Here is a 15,767-nt window from a genome sequence, read left to right as displayed (position 1 = left end):
AGGAAGAATTCCGCAGTTAGTGAACTGAATGATTGTTTCTGGTCAATTTGTCCTTCAAGGTCTTAGAATAAGTGGATCTCATCCTCTCACACCTAGTTTTTAAATATTGATTAAAAGAGGAAAACAAGCTTTTCAACTCCCAACTGGTTTCTTAACTTTGAATTAACAAGTCATTGAACTGAACTAGCTGAATAAACTTGAAACCAAGAAAATATTTTCTCTGCACCTCTAAAAGCTGGTTTAACACTTCAACAAACTCTGGATCCAAGAGCTTAGCCAATGTTTTCCACCAGTTCAACTGTGTAACTTTCTTTAAAAACTTGTCATCAAACATGTACTACTTACAATTATTTTTGTATTTAAATGTCAATAGATTATAAGTAGTTTAGGCCCTAACACAGGATGTCAGTTTCAAATTTATTTTTTTTAACGAGTTAAACTAGTATTTAAAGAAAAAAAATCCAATTTAAAATAAAAAAAATAATTTTCTTTCTATTTTTATCCACCTTGATTCGCAAGGACATTTAAACTGCCAGGAACTAGGCACCTCAGGAAAATTGGTGCACCAATACTAGCTCCTCCTTAACTCCACTCCAGAACTCAATCACCAGATGGACAGAGTCCATCAGATCTAATTTCAGAGCAAGAGACCTATTGCACCTGAAATTGGATACCAAAAAAATACCCAAACACCTCTCCGCCATAATCCCCTGTTGGATCACCTCAACTGTATGCCTGTATGGAGTCAATTGTGCGAGCAATGGCTCTGAAGCAGCATCCAGCCAAGTCTTCGTGACACACGTAAATCCTTCATAATCAAAACGTTGTATTAAACACCACAAAGCAAAGACTGATGTTCACCATCACCCTGAGCTCATGAGAGTTATGTGACAAAACCAGTGGATCAGATATAAATCCAAACTAATTTTTAATTTCTTAGAAACTTCTTAATCAAATTCTCATTCTTTGACCATAATCATATTTAAATTAAGTCTTTAAAAATGTAAGACTTAAACAGTAATACAAGTAACTTATTTTAAATGATTGTTCTGTAGATGGTATTCATACTATATGCACACATACACCACTTTCCACTGTCTCTCACTTTTATTGTGACAGTCCTCTAGTGCTGTCAAGCAAGTAAAAAAATTAATCGCACAATTAATCACACTGTTAAATGACAGAATACCATTTATTTAGATATTTTTAGATGCTTTCTTCATTTTCAAATGTATTAATCTCAATAACACAGAACAGTGTACAGAGCTCAATTTATATTACAAATATTTGCACTGTAAAAAAGAAATAGTGTATTTCAATTCACCTAATACAAGTACTGTAGTGCAATCTCTTTATAATGAAAGTTGAACTTACAAATGTAGAACTATGTACAAAAAATAACTGCATTCAAAAATAAAACAATGTAAAACTTTAGAACCTTCAGCCTATTGCTATTAAGCCTACTTCAGCCTATTGCTCAAACAAGTTTGGTTACAATTTGCAGGAGATAATGCTGCACACATCTTGTTTACAATGTCACCTGAGAGTGAGAACAGGCGTTCACATGGCACTGTTGTAGCTGGCATCACGAGATATTTGCGTGCCAGATGTGCTAAAGATTCATATGTCCCTTCAGGCTTCAACCACCATTCCAGAAGATATGCATCCATGCTGATGATGGGTTCTGCTCAAGAACAATCCAAAGCAAAGCAGACCGACGCATGTTCATTTTCATAATCTGAGTCAGATGCCACCAGCAGAAGGCTGATTTTCTTTTTTGGTGGTTTGGGTTCTGTAGTTTCTGCATCAGAGTGTTGCTCTAAGACATCTGCATCAGAGTGTTGTTTAAGACATCTGAAAGCATTCTCCACACCTCGACCTTCTCAGATATTGGACGGCACTTCAGATTCTTAAACCAGGGCTGGAGTGCTGTATCTATCCTTAGAAATCTCACATTGGTATCTTCTTTGCGTTTTGTCTAATCTGCTGTGAAAGTATTCTTAAAACGAAAATATGCTGGGTCATTATCCGAAACTGCTATAACATGAAATATATGGCAGAATGTGGGTAAAACAGAACAGGAGACATACAATTCTCCCCCAAGGCGTTCAGTCACAACTTTAATTAACACATTATTTTTCTAATGAGCATCATCAGCATGGAAGCATGTCCTCTGGAATGGTGCCCAAAGCATGAAGGGACACATGAATGTTTAGCATAGCTGGCACGTAAATACCTTGCAACACCGGCTACAAAAGTGCCATGAGAACGCCTGTACTCACTTTCAGGTGACATTGTAAAAAAGAAGCAGTCAGCAATGCTGACCGTAAATGTAAACAAACTTGTTTGTCTTCGCGATTGGCTGAACAAGAAGTACGACTGAGTGAACTTGTAGGCTCTAAAGTTTTACATTATTTTGTTTTTGAGTGCAGCTATGTAACAAAAAAAGTATATGTTTAAGTTACACTTTCACGATAAAGAGATTGCACTACAGTAATTGTATGAGGTGAATTGAAAAATACAATTTATTTTATCATTTTTACAGTGCAAATATTTGTAAAAAAATAATATAAAGTGAGTACTGTACACTTTTTATTCTGTGTTGTAACAGAAATAAATGCCCCTCTGCCATGTACATTGGTCAAACTGGACAGTCTCTACGTAAAAGAATAAATGGACACAAATCAGAGGTCAAGAATTATAACATTCATAAACCAGTCGGAGAACACTTCAATCTCTCTGGTCACGCGATTACAGACACGAAAGTTGCTATATTACAACAAAAAAACTTCAAATCCAGACTCCAGCGAGAAACTGTTGAATTGGAATTCATTTGCAAATTGGATACAATTAACTTAGGCTTGAATAGAGACTGGGAGTGGCTAAGTCATTATGCAAGTATGCATCCGATGAAGTGAGCTGTAGCTCACGAAAGCTTATGCTCAAATAAATTGGTTAGTCTCTAAGGTGCCACAAGTACTCCTTTTCTTTTTGCGTAATCTCAGCAGTGAGTTCAGTCCCTCAAATGACTTAATATTGGAACAGCAATAAAATAGACTCACTTTCAAGTACATTTGAGAGGGAGCCTCCGACATTACATCAAAAGTGAGAGCTGGCATATTTTAAGAGTGAAAAGTAGTGGTAAAAATCAGTGCACATCAAGGAAGGACAATCTCATCAAGAGTTCCAACCAACCTGTTATTTTGAAAGCAGCAAAGCTAACAATTGCATAAAAAACAATATTCATGACATGAGAATTGCATCAGTAGGCAGTTGCTATCTTTCCTTCTTCATGGAGAGAAATGTATGAGACTACAAAATGGTGGCTAATCTAGTTGTTCGCAGAAATATGAGCATTAACGGCATCTTTAAAATCATGATATTAAGGGCTACAAACATTCAAATCCACAGAATACCTGCAGACAAAGAATATGATATAATTTGAGGAGAAATCCTCCCCTATTTGGTCTCTACAGCCACAAATGTGAATAAAAGATGTCCCTGCCTCAACGAGTGTAGAAATGATGTCAAACAACAGGTAACAGAGTTGGCTAGGCAACAGGGATGGGAAGACAAGTGCTAAGAGATATTATGCAGTTGCTGTTATTGATAACTGCATCATGAGTATTAACATGATTTTTAAAAGTGTACCTCATCTTCCTACAACATGCACGTGCATGGATGTGCATACCGCAGCTTACACATGAAGTTACTAAAAGGGTTTGTATGCCTTGCAGAAGCATATTTTGTGGATAGACTTGAAAATGGCATGCGTAGAAGCATGGTAGGCAGGATCAGAAAAGGGGCTGCAGGGAAGACGACACAGAAGTGCAAGTGAGAAGAGTGTGGTCAGCTCTACAGTTTGGGTGAAGCAGAAATTAAAAGACAAAGGCAAACAGTAGACAAGGTACATACTAAACTGGGCAGGGTCTTGAAGCCTCAGATAAGGAGCTTAAATCTGATATGGAAGATGATGAAATGATCAAAATGTGCTAAGAAGCTACAGCATTTCCACAATGGCACTGTAAAGAGAGGAGCAGGAGCCATAGCTAACTCTTTCCAAAATCCACAGCGAAGAACCATAGAGCAAACAGGACAGAACCTTAAACTCTCAGACCAGCAAAATGTTACATTTCCCTGGATGGAGCTCACCAACTCAGGCCTATTGAAGTGAGCTGCAGAAATTAAACCATTGTCTATATAATAAAAAACAAAAGGCACGATTTTAGACCCCGACAAGTTGCATGTTACCCCAGAGGAATAGATTCATTTTCCGAGATGTAATTCACCTTATCTACTTTGATTTTATTTAGTACATTCAAATGTAAATCCTAAGTCAGACACTATGAAAGGTTAACAAGGACACTGGCAAGCGTGAATCATTTAAGACTGCTGCTGCAAGATGCATCGGAAGCACCTTGAGTGAGCAATTCTGACCCAACATGCCTTGGGGGATAAACAGTTTAACAGCAATTTTTGTACCGTTCATTAGGGGATCTCAAAGTGCTTTAGACACTAGTGAATTAAGCCTGAGCTAGGCGTTATCTCCATCATTTTACAGACAGAAGAATTGAGGCAGAGTGATTAAACTGACTTGCCCAAGATAATTCAAGTCTTCAGAAGAGGCAGAAATAGAACTCCAGTCTCCTGAATGCCTGTCCTTGGTTTAAGTCCATCATTCCTACCTTTATCTATAAGTGATTGGTAGTAAACCTATAGACCTTAGATGCAGGAAGTGTTATTAGATATTGGACACTAGAACCACTTCTAGACTATCAGTAAATAAATGTAACAGCACTAGGGGTAAGGACTCATACCAAGGAATCTTTACTCTTTACAAAAAAATCCAAACCGAAGTAAATGAACTACCAAGGTACATACTACACTTCTTGTTGCTTTCATCACTTCTTGTTCACCCTCTAATTTGTATGTAGCCTCAACTATTGAAAGTGCTCTAAAATCCAAACAGTTAATCAGATTGCTTTGAAATTTCGTGTGCCTCATGGAGGCATAGGATAGTGTTAGTGATCCAAATTTCAGATACTTTGACTGAGGGGTTCCCAAGTTGCAGGGCCCACCCTAAAAAACACTGGTTTTCTTCTGCCACCTTGTAAGGTTAAACAGAGGTATAATGTATCTTCCCCCCCTTTTTGTTCTTTACTAGTGTTAGATGGAATCCTGTAGGTGAGAGCGAATGGGTTGCAAAAAGGAGGTGAAGAGCTTGTATATTTCAGCAACTGTTGTGTTGTCAGAGTTAAGGTATATGTGTTAAGAAGGCATATTGGGCATTACTGAAGAACAGCAAAGTTAAGATAAGTTATTTTAAAGAAACTCATTACAGGTGTTCCTTGATCTTCCTCTGGAGCATCTGTAGGAAACAGGCTATCATAGCACAAGGTTCTCAAACTGAGGGTTGGGAACCCTCAGGGAGTCAAGAGGTTATTACATAGGATTTCACAAGCTGTCAGCCTCAACCCCAAACCCCGCTTTGCCTCCAGCATTTATAATGGAATTAAATATATAAAAAAGTGGTTTTAATTTATAAGAGGGGTCGCACTGAGGCTTGCTGTGTGAAAGGGGTCACTAGTACAAAAGTTTGAGAACTACTGTCATAATAGGTGAACCAGAGGTCTTACCTGGTATGGCAAATCCTGTGCTCCTATTTTCAGCTGCTTGCACGTCATTTATTGCCCTTCACTGCATCAGAGAAAAGGGCTGGGAAAGGAGGAACGTGGAAGAGCTGAGCATCCATGTCTCTGGGTTAAAACACTGCTGTACTCTTCCCCCTCACCCCCATATGCTCTGTTTCAGAAAACCAAGAAATATCCACTACTTAGTTAAAAAAATTAAAACACAACCAGCCCCAAAGATCTTGTCATTTAGTTTATTTGGAGGCTTGGCTAATTTAATTTTTTCCTTCCTTTTCGTAGTCCACATAGTTTAATACCCATTATCAGGCAAGGGGGAGGCAGCAGCAGCTCCTACTAAACACAGAAGGGGCTCCTGCCATTTCGAACAGCTCCGGGAGGGAGAGAAAGCATTTGGTAGCCTGATCTCCTCTGCTCCCCACAAAAAATAAATGGAAGGTGGGGTTGCATACAGGAATTGGCTTGGGGTAGGTGTGTGAGATAAACAAAAAGAAATTAGATATGGAGTGGGAAGTGCATATTACAGACAGTGAAGCCCACTCAGTTCTTTCCTGCTGCCCCAGCCAGTATCAGCTGGCCTGGCAGTCACCCTTTATCTTCCCCCTGTAAGCCTCTGATTTGTTGCCACAAAGGATCACTTCTTCATCCACAGAGTGCAGGGACAAAACCATTTTCCTGATAGAGGACCATGGTAGTGCGAGGGGTCAGAAAAAAGGTTGATGATCTCTTCTACCAGCAATTCAAAAAAAACTTTGGAAGAAAGCTTTAAGGCAACCTACTATAATCTCTGCAGGAGCAGCAGGACGTGGCTCAATGTTTGAGCAGGCAGCTTCATTGTCTATTCACTGACCCCAACCCAAGTGCCAAGTTGCTTCATCAACTTAATATTTAGGATGGTGGAAGTGGGAAAACACATGTGCTTTCCTCCTGCTATACCCAGGGCACCAAATGCCTATAGGCTGCTGGTGCAGTTTGAAGCAAAAGGAAAAAAGTTAGCCTGGGGACAGGTCCCAAAATTAGAAGAATTACAGTTTAATTGTGTGTCTGTGTGTGTGGAACGGGGAGGGGTGGGGAAAGAGTTAAAACTTTAAATGGACTTACATCTGTATAAAAGCAGAGCCGTGCTGCAAAAGGAAACTAGCTAGTGTACTACTCATTCCCCCCTTCTAGCCAAAGGATGAGGAAATAGTTTGATGCCAAAGGAAACTGAATAATTTCTGTTCAGGTTCCCTCTGCAAGCTCTTTTAATGCCGAAACTGGTAAAAAGGAGAGAGGCATAGAAGGAAGATACAGGGGCAAAAGGAAAAAAGGGCAAATAAATAAAAACGGAATAAAACAGAATGAAGATAGGTATAGAAAAGACAGAAAAAATAATGAGGGACAGAGTGTGCTGGAAGTTCTGGGTCTGGTAGAGGCTCCTCATTTCCACCCTTGGACTGCTGTTAGATTTGAGAAAATTCAGATATACACAATATTTAATGTTAACCTATAAGCAAAAAGTGATAATCACTTACTATACAGAGCCTTCAGCTCTAAGTTCTTTAATGCTCTATCTACAACATGGGCTCAAATTCCTCTCTTCCATCTCTATACTTGATTCCCACCCCACACACACATCTGGAATCTTTTCTCTGCACCTGACTGAAACTGCTCTTAGCAACCACTTATGACCAAATTTTAAGAGCCTATGTTCCATCCTCATCGTTCTCAATCTCTCAGCTGCCTTAGACTCCTCTGATCAATCCCTCCAACCAGAAGGCTTGTGAAAGCCAAGGGAGAACAATTCCTTCACTTGGCTCTCCTACTACTTCTCTGGTCACGCCTCAAGAATCTCTTTTGGTGGATCCTTCTTATTCTCTCTTTTGAAGGACCATGCGCCTCTCTCTCTCTCAAGACAACATCTCCTCCATCCACATGATTCCAACTATGAGCTCTCTGACCTGTCTCCCTCCAGCCAATCCCCAATCTCAGCCAGTCTCTTTGACATCACCTCCAGAATCTTATTGTTAAGGACCTACTTGAATCATGGGGTGATTGTCAAATAATTGCAGCTGAGTTCCAGACAAGACATGGAAAATTGCAGAAAAGTAATAATGGACCTTTATTAATTGCAGTAATTTGGAAAAGCCAGAGAAGACTTATTTGTTTAAGAAGAATTTGCTGGAACAAAACAAACACTCAAGTATTATGTTATGCCTGCTAATTTTTTTCTGATAACCAGACATTTTGCTGCAACTGTATTACAGTCATTAAAACCTGGAGCTGCCAGCGGGACTCCCAGCCACCAGTGGCCCAGGGCTGTCAGCCAGGGCTCATGCTGTCAGCACCGTGCATGGCAGGGCTCCCACTGGCAACCCCCGGGATGACAAAACTGTGGTGGAAGCCTAATGCTGCAGAATCCGCAATATCGTGAATTAAGTAGCGCCTTACTCATTGTCAATTTAAATTGAATTTATACATCTTCTAGTGCAAGGCGTGGGGGGGAATCCAGATCTTGGCCTTTTGGCCCTACCATAACACAAACAACAGGGAGCCAACTTCAGGAATACTTTAGAATTCAAATTGCCTCAGATCTGCACCCCAGAAGATCAAAGAGAAATTTTACTGAATAGAGAGCCTGGTATTTTTGAGTATCTGCATCACCGTCCCAGTTGTGCTAGGTGCTGTACAAACAAAGACAGACTGTTCCTATCCCAACAAGTTCACAATCTAGGAAGAAGAGAAACATACAAAGAATAGGAAAGGGAGAAAATCAAATAATATACAGATTTATATATACTGCGGTTTTTTTGAAGATATTTTTAGTTTCTTAAATAAGTACCTATGAACTTTCATCCCATTTGCTAGCTATTAAACATTGCCTGATTTCTTGGAGTACATGTGGCAGAAATGGTACTGGAATAAGTCATTTACACAACAGCTGTAACTTTAGTTGAATTTGACTGGAAAAACAACAAAAGCCTTCCGCCCTCAAAAAATAAAATGAAGTAAAATAAAACACCAACCTACACAACTCATCAGGTAGGTTTTTCCACCCTATCAACTCCATTTCCCTTCCTCAGCCCTCTAATGTCTGTACTTCTAACTAATAAATGGTAATCTGTGTTCTCTGAAAATTTCTGGAGTTTATCAAATCCACCATGCTATGCTAGCTTTCAACCATAGGTGCACCCAAAAACACTAACCAGAAGCCACCAGCATTTTTACAACATTTAGCGTTGCAGAACGCAGTTAAAATGTTTGAATCCACTCCTGTTTTCCAGTTCTATTCTTAAAAAAAGGATAACGTTCAGAATAAAACAGCTACTCGGTAGAAATCAATAATCAGGAAGTGTTGTATTTCAGTTCCTAAGTATCAGAATAGCAGCCGTGTTAGTCTGTAGCCGCAAAAAGAAAAGGAGTACTTGTGGCACCTTAGAGACTAACAAATATATTTCAGCATAAGCTTTCGTGAGCTACAAGTAGTACTTAACAGTCATATCTGGCATTAAAAACTATTGGGTTGTTCTCATTTTAAAGTGTTTAGCAACCATTCCATAGAAGAACTGCCTGTCAGAATGATCACATTAAAACAAAATTATCACATGTGTATGTTTTTGGTTTGCTGATGTTTAAAAAACCTTAAGATTACTAAAACATTTTCACGAAATTAAGAGTCAGTATGAAACTGGCTTGATAGTATCCCCCTACAGCATTTGAATTGCAAACATCAACCTCATGCTAGTGCAAAATAACTAAAAAGTGATATGGACTAGAAACTGCCTACAGACAAAAGTGAAACTATTTGATTTTCATCGTCCTTGCTATATGAAATGCAAAAAGTAAACAACCAGCTTAAATTATGAGAAAAATTCAAATGTTTAAGTTTTCACTTTTAATATTGAAGAGTGTTATTTGTAATAAAGATAAAGATTTTTTTAAGTGTGATTTCTAACCTGATGTTTGACATTTTTAAAGATTCTGCAATATCTTTTTCTTCTTTTCACATTCTGGGTATCCTTTGGAATATGATGATATGGAGCTTCTATAAGAAATACTCAATGTCTTTTTAAGGGTCAAAGTTTTCCTAAGTTTGAGACAAGAGATATTCTGACTGGAGAGTTACACATTTACAAGATTTGAATATTCAGTTTTGAGAGCAAAATATTAACCTATTTACAGCAAATAATACTCTTTAAACATTAAAATTATCAGATAATATTTCACAGTGTAACTGCCAAGAGCTCTTAATGGAAATAAACAATGTACTTTTATAAATATTTGGAGGACATAGAATGTTTGCAGTTATTGGGAAAAGGTGTTTCCATGATTCTAAAGGAATGTGAAAGGAGTTAGAACATCCTATATCTCCAAACTCTGTACTACACTATACCAAATATAGTGCTGCAATGCAAAGCAGCAACTGGAAAACTAGGAAAAGGTATTGGAGTTTTTTATGTTGTTTTTGCAACGATATAAAATGTTTTATTCGTTTTGCCGAGATGCACAATTGCTGGAGATAGTCACAAAGAACAAAAAAAGCTTCAAATCAAATAGAAACTGTCCAACCCCAGTCCATTACTAGTTCCAGAAGTGTAATTTCTGCATAGTATCCAAAAACACTGTTGCCTCAACAAATCTCTTAGCATGGTAGAAATTACAATACCAAGAAAGTCAACTGTTCGGGTATTAGTCATCAGATGTTGGAAATATAATGGTTTACCACAGAAAGAGATTTTAATACTATTTGACAGATACGTTGAAACAGACTTATTACAACTACCTTAAACACTTATAGTATATATTAAAAATGTTATATTACTGCTTATAAGAATCTTTTATTCTGAAATAGTGTATATTTCAGATACAGTTAGTTTACAGACTGATACAATCAACCACACATGTTCAGTACTTTTAAAGATACCTAGGGCTTAATAAAGCTCACAGCTTTTAAAAAGAAGTACTATGCTGTTTTATTCGCAATTCTTTGTGTGCATTTTATCTTTTCCAAAAAGTCTGAAGAAAGAATAACAATCCAAAGCCATGTTCTACCAAGACTAGATTTAAAATACATGTAAGATAAATCCTTAAATGAAAGCAAACTTATTTTAAAAACCACACCAGTTTTCCTAGCTCTTCACATTTTCACTCTTTAGATGACAGATACCATTTACAACCATGTAAATTAGAGAAAACAGTTTTTGTATTGTTGTATATTTGCCAGACACCTCACAATACAGAAAGTGATACTGGCCCCAATTCTGCAACTTCAGTGGGACTATTCACAAAGCATAAAGGAGTACTTGTGGCACCTTAGAGACTAACAAATTTATCTGAGCATAAGCTTTCATCCGATGAAGTGAGCTGTAGCTCACAAAAGCTTATGCTCAAATAAATTGGTTAGTTTCTAAGGTGCCACAAGTACTCCTTTTCTTTTTGCGGATACAGACTAACATGGCTGCTACTCCAATACTTAGGAACTGAAATAAAACACTTCCTGATTATTGATTTCTACCGAGTAGCTGTTTTATTCTGAACGTTATTTTTTTTTAAGAATAGAACTGGAAAACAAGAGTGGAGGATCAGAGTCATAATCCTGGCTGCAAAAAGTTTAAAAGCTGTACCCATAGTCCTGCACCTGGATCCATGAGGGGACAAGACTTCAACCCCACAGATCCAATGCAGAATCAGGGCTTAATTTCAGACATGAAGCAAAGGGTAGAGAGATAACAAAGACCTAAGAAGAGATATGGAGAAGGATGGACAGGGGCAAGCAATATCAATACGATTAAAGTTATTCATTAAACCACGTTAGGTTTAATACTTAAGAAACTGCTTCTACAAAATGATTCACACAAGTGCACCTTGATCTCAATGAGGCTCCATGCAGTCACAGCACAGAGCCTCAAGGTGGTTCAGATTTGCTGGATCAAGAACTTTATTGTTTAGTATCCTATACACTGAGAACACTGTACAAGCAACACAAGGGTGAAAGAATGCAAATTAAGTGACACCATAGTGCAAGTTTGCTTTTAAACTAAGTGAATATTGTAATTAAACATATTAGTCCCATTGATGAAAAATATGAAGCCCCAAACACTCTGCCTTCTGTTGAACTTTTTATTTCAACTCATTTACTATAGCACTGCCATTATCCTGGTCACACTGCCAAAAACCCAGCTACAGGCTGACTCTGCAAGCCTTTGACATTGGTGTTAAGGCCCACAGGACATATTCTGCTTTCAGAACATTTAAATAAGAAACACTGCAACTAGTTAAAGCATAAAGCTACACAGTTATGGAGCCACGTAGTCTTTCAGTTAGGAGAGAACAGAAGAAGCTAAAAAAGGACTAAAGCAAAGAAAATTATGTAGTCCAATATTGCAAAGTTAGGAAAACAGAAAGGAGGCAAGCATCAGCTATGTACAAAGTATTGTACTATAAAATGAGTCCCCTGGGATCGGAAGAAAAAATGGGTATTGTTACAATTGTGTAATTGTGCATTTCTGACTATATCCTGACTTCAGGTCTGTATCAGATTTAAAAGCAAAAATCCTGGGAAGCTTAAGAGAACCCTTCATGGCAACTACTCCAATTGCTCTGGTACTAGGTGGCTAAATAAAAAAAGGCGTCCTCATCGATGCACAATTCCCCTTCTTCACCCTTTGCTTAATAATCGACTAGTGTGAGCGCGAAACCAACGAGCCTCTCTTCTCCTTCCTCTCCGATCAAACGCCCGGCTCCGCAGCGAGCACCACACAAAAAAGAAATCTCAACCACTTCCCCGGGCCCCCAAGCTGGATGAGAAAACCGCAGATTTAAACCCATCGGCCCTGCGGAAGGGGCCGCCCTGCTCTAGCCACGGCCCCCCCATTTCCCTTTGTTTACTCTGCGGGCTAGTCACCCCCATGTGAACGCGCCAGCACCGAGCCCCGTCCCACCACATCCGGTGGGGTGACGAATCCCACCTCGCCGCCGCGCACAAACGGCCGCGGCTCGCAGGAGGGGGCGGGCGCGGTCTGCCCCTCTCCCCACGAAGGAGAGAGGGTGGGGGGGCGGCTAGGTAGGGATCTGAAAGGCAACCTCGCCTCCTCGTGCCCACCCGCAGCGGGGGCCCCACCCGCTCGACGACCCGCCCCCCCTCAGAAAAGGCCACTGACTGCCCCCTCAGGCCGCCCCCACCCAGCCCGCGTGCCCAGAGCTAGAGACTCCCCCCGCAGACACGCGGGGAAGGGGAGCCAGCCGCCGTAGGGCTTCTCCCCCTCCAGAGGGGCGGGGGTGTCTCACCTCCCCGGGGGCGGGGAAAGGAGGCGGACACGGCGGCGCCTGTCGCCAGGGGAGACACCCCCTTCCCCATTACATAAGTTGGGGCCATTCTGCCTCACTTTCCCTGCCTGCCCCCCCCCCCGCGCGCCCGGGCCAGCCCCGGCCGCTGGCACTCACCGGCCTGAGCTGAGCGGGTCTCCGCCCGGCGGAGCGCGAGCTCTCGCGGGGAGCTGGGGAGGGAGAGACGCCGCGAAGTTGAATCGCCTCCGTCCGCCGCTTCTGCCGAGGGCCCCGACCGGCTCCCGTCCCTCCCCGCTGCGTGTGTCTGTCCCGGCCACTCCAGGCCGCTCCCCCTCCCTCCCGGCGCGCTGCACCATGGGATACGCCGCTGCCCCCTCTCCGTGCCAGCCTGCCTCGCTCCCCGCACGGCTGGCTGCGATGGGAAGGGACCGGTGTGTGCCCGCCCGGCCTCGGGGGCGGAGTGTCCCCTCTGACCCACACGGGGGCAGCCCCCCCACGCGGGGACCAGCCACAGCCGGGCCGCCCCGCTCAGATCCGCAGGGGGCCCAGCCCCCCCCAGCCTCAGGGGGCCACACTCCTCAGATCCGCAGGGGGCCCCGCCCCCCCCAGCCTCAGGGGGGCCACACTCCTCAGATCCGCAGGGGGCCCCGCCCCCCCCAGCCTCAGGGGGGCCACACTTCTCAGATCCGCAGGGGGCCCCGCCCCCCCAGCCTCAGGGGGGCCACACTCCTCAGATCCGCAGGGGGCCCCGCCCCCCCAGCCTCAGGGGGGCCACACTCCTCAGATCCGCAGGGGGCCCCGCCCCCCCCAGCCTCAGGGGGGCCACACTTCTCAGATCCGCAGGGGGCCCCGCCCCCCAGCCTCAGGGGGGCCACACTCCTCAGATCCGCAGGGGGCCCCGCCACCCCAGCCTCAAGGGGCCACCCCCTCAGATCCGCAGGGGGCCCAGCCCTCCCAGCCTCAGGGGGCCACACTCCTCAGATCCTCCTGATGGCCAGTCCTTCCAGCCTCAGGTGAACTGCCTTCTCAGATACCCCACGGGTCTGGGGATCAAACCAGGCAACCCCATTCTTAACCAAAAAGGGGTCTGGCCCGGGCTCAGAGAGCAAACCACTGCCAGCACCAACCCTCAGGTAGACTATACCCACTCCTAGCTCATTTGCTGAAGGGGAGTAGACAGCCAACCTCCTCTCCCTCCCTCTCAAACTTCATTTGGAGCAACTAGTCTTCCTTCCCTCACTGAGAGGGAATCAGGGCTGGTAGAAGATGGAATTTATTAGGAGAAAAGGGAAATTTAACCCATTGTTCCCCAAACTCTGTCCTCCCCAAGCAAATCTCAACTGCAAGGAGTGTATTCCATCTCCACACATTCACAGCCTTTTCTCTCTTTCTGTTGGTCTGAGGGTTTCTGTAGTGGTCACTTAAATGTAGTACACACCACACATTTAACTCACTTTGCAGCTTTCCTGGGATTTCTTTCACCCCTGCACATCTCCAAGGTGGCACTCTTTACCTCTCTCTGCACTTTCAAGGCTAGGATACCCACCTTAAAAAAATCTATCTAACTTAGTTATTATATGGCCCCCAGTAGTACCAGTACCATAGTACCTGAGTGCCTCACACTGTTTAATGTAGTTATTCTCACAACATCCCTGTGAAGTATGGAAGTACTATCATCCCCACTTTAGGTGTGGGGAACTCAAAGTCTGTGACAGAGCAGAGAATTTAACTCCCATTTCATGGATACCAGTCCAATGTCCTTTCTTTTGGATCGTTGTTCCTGTCCACACCAGCTAATGGACAGCTGTACAATAAGGTAAGGACAGGCCTTATGTATAAACAGCTGCACCTCACAAAATTTTATTTGTGGTACAAACTCCTCATACCTTTTGGTCAGGTACCATTGTGAGAGGATTGGTATAAAATCCTAGACAAATAGAGATGTTTTGCATGATTATTGAGAAACTATAAGACACAATATAATCCATGTAGGCTTAACTGGATATGGAATAATTAGGCACCAAGTGTTATAATTTATTTGTGTCATTGTAGTACCTAGAAGTCCAAGTCATGGAGCAGGATCCTATTTTGCTAGGCAGTGTACAAACACAGAACAAAAACATGGTCTTTACCCCAAAAAGCCTGCAACCTAAGTATAAAACAAGAAATAGCAGATAGATACAGACAGATGGGGAGTACAAAGAAACAATGAGACAATATTGGTCAGCATAATAGGCAGTGGTTTCAGCATACCAGCAGCCTAACTATGGTTATGGTTTTTGTAGGCATCATGGCAAAGGGTTTTAAGGAGGGATTTGAAAGAGAAAAATTAAGGGGCTTTGTGAAAATTTACAGGGAACTCCTACCAAGCATGAGGGGCAGCACAGGAGAAAGCACAAAGGTGCTTGTTTGAAAATTTTGAATAAGTGGGTGATGGAGGCTGGCATCATGTGCCAATCAGAGGTAAGAGTCAACAGCTCAATAGTGATTAGAGATGGTAGGCGGGGTGAGGATAAGCTTCAAAAGGCTTTGAAAATAAAGACAGGTAGCTTATGTTTGATGCAATAGAAAAGGGGGAGCCAGCAGATGGCTGCAAAGGGATGACACAATCAAAGTGATAGGTTAGGAGAATCTTCTCTGCAGCAGCATCTGGAATGGATTTGAGTGGGGCAAGATTATATTTCTCAAGGCCAAAGAAAAGGATGTTGTAGCAATCAAGGTGCTAAATAATGAGAACCTCAATGAGATACACATTGTAAGGAGAGTGATCACTTTAGATAAGCTATTACCAGCAGGAGAGTGGGGTGGGGGGAGAGAAAACCTTTTGTAGTGATAAACACCCATTTTTTCATG

At 42.2% G+C, this 15,767-nt stretch overlaps 1 protein-coding gene across 4 annotated transcripts in view; it reads right to left on the bottom strand.

Moving 5' to 3' along the window:
* The window catches only part of PTK2 (protein tyrosine kinase 2), a 375,599-nt gene extending 362,392 nt beyond the window's left edge, over positions 1-13,207 (bottom strand). Inside the window, exon 1 of one of the 4 annotated variants that reach the window (XM_074943797.1) lies at positions 13,071-13,207. The gene's annotated coding sequence lies outside the window, so the exon portion shown is untranslated. Of the gene's footprint in view, positions 1-5,636; positions 5,655-13,070 lie in introns of those variants that run through there. The other 3 variants (XM_074943800.1, XM_074943801.1, XM_074943799.1) reach the window with 3 other exon arrangements.
* Between the last annotated feature and the right edge of the window lie 2,560 nt (positions 13,208-15,767).

This window comes from Natator depressus, chromosome 2 (assembly GCF_965152275.1).
Source record: "Natator depressus isolate rNatDep1 chromosome 2, rNatDep2.hap1, whole genome shotgun sequence".
In the NCBI taxonomy this organism is placed as follows: domain Eukaryota; kingdom Metazoa; phylum Chordata; order Testudines; family Cheloniidae; genus Natator; species Natator depressus.
The sequence above is the reverse complement of the archived record's forward strand: the minus strand, read 5'-3'. Positions and strand labels throughout refer to the sequence as shown.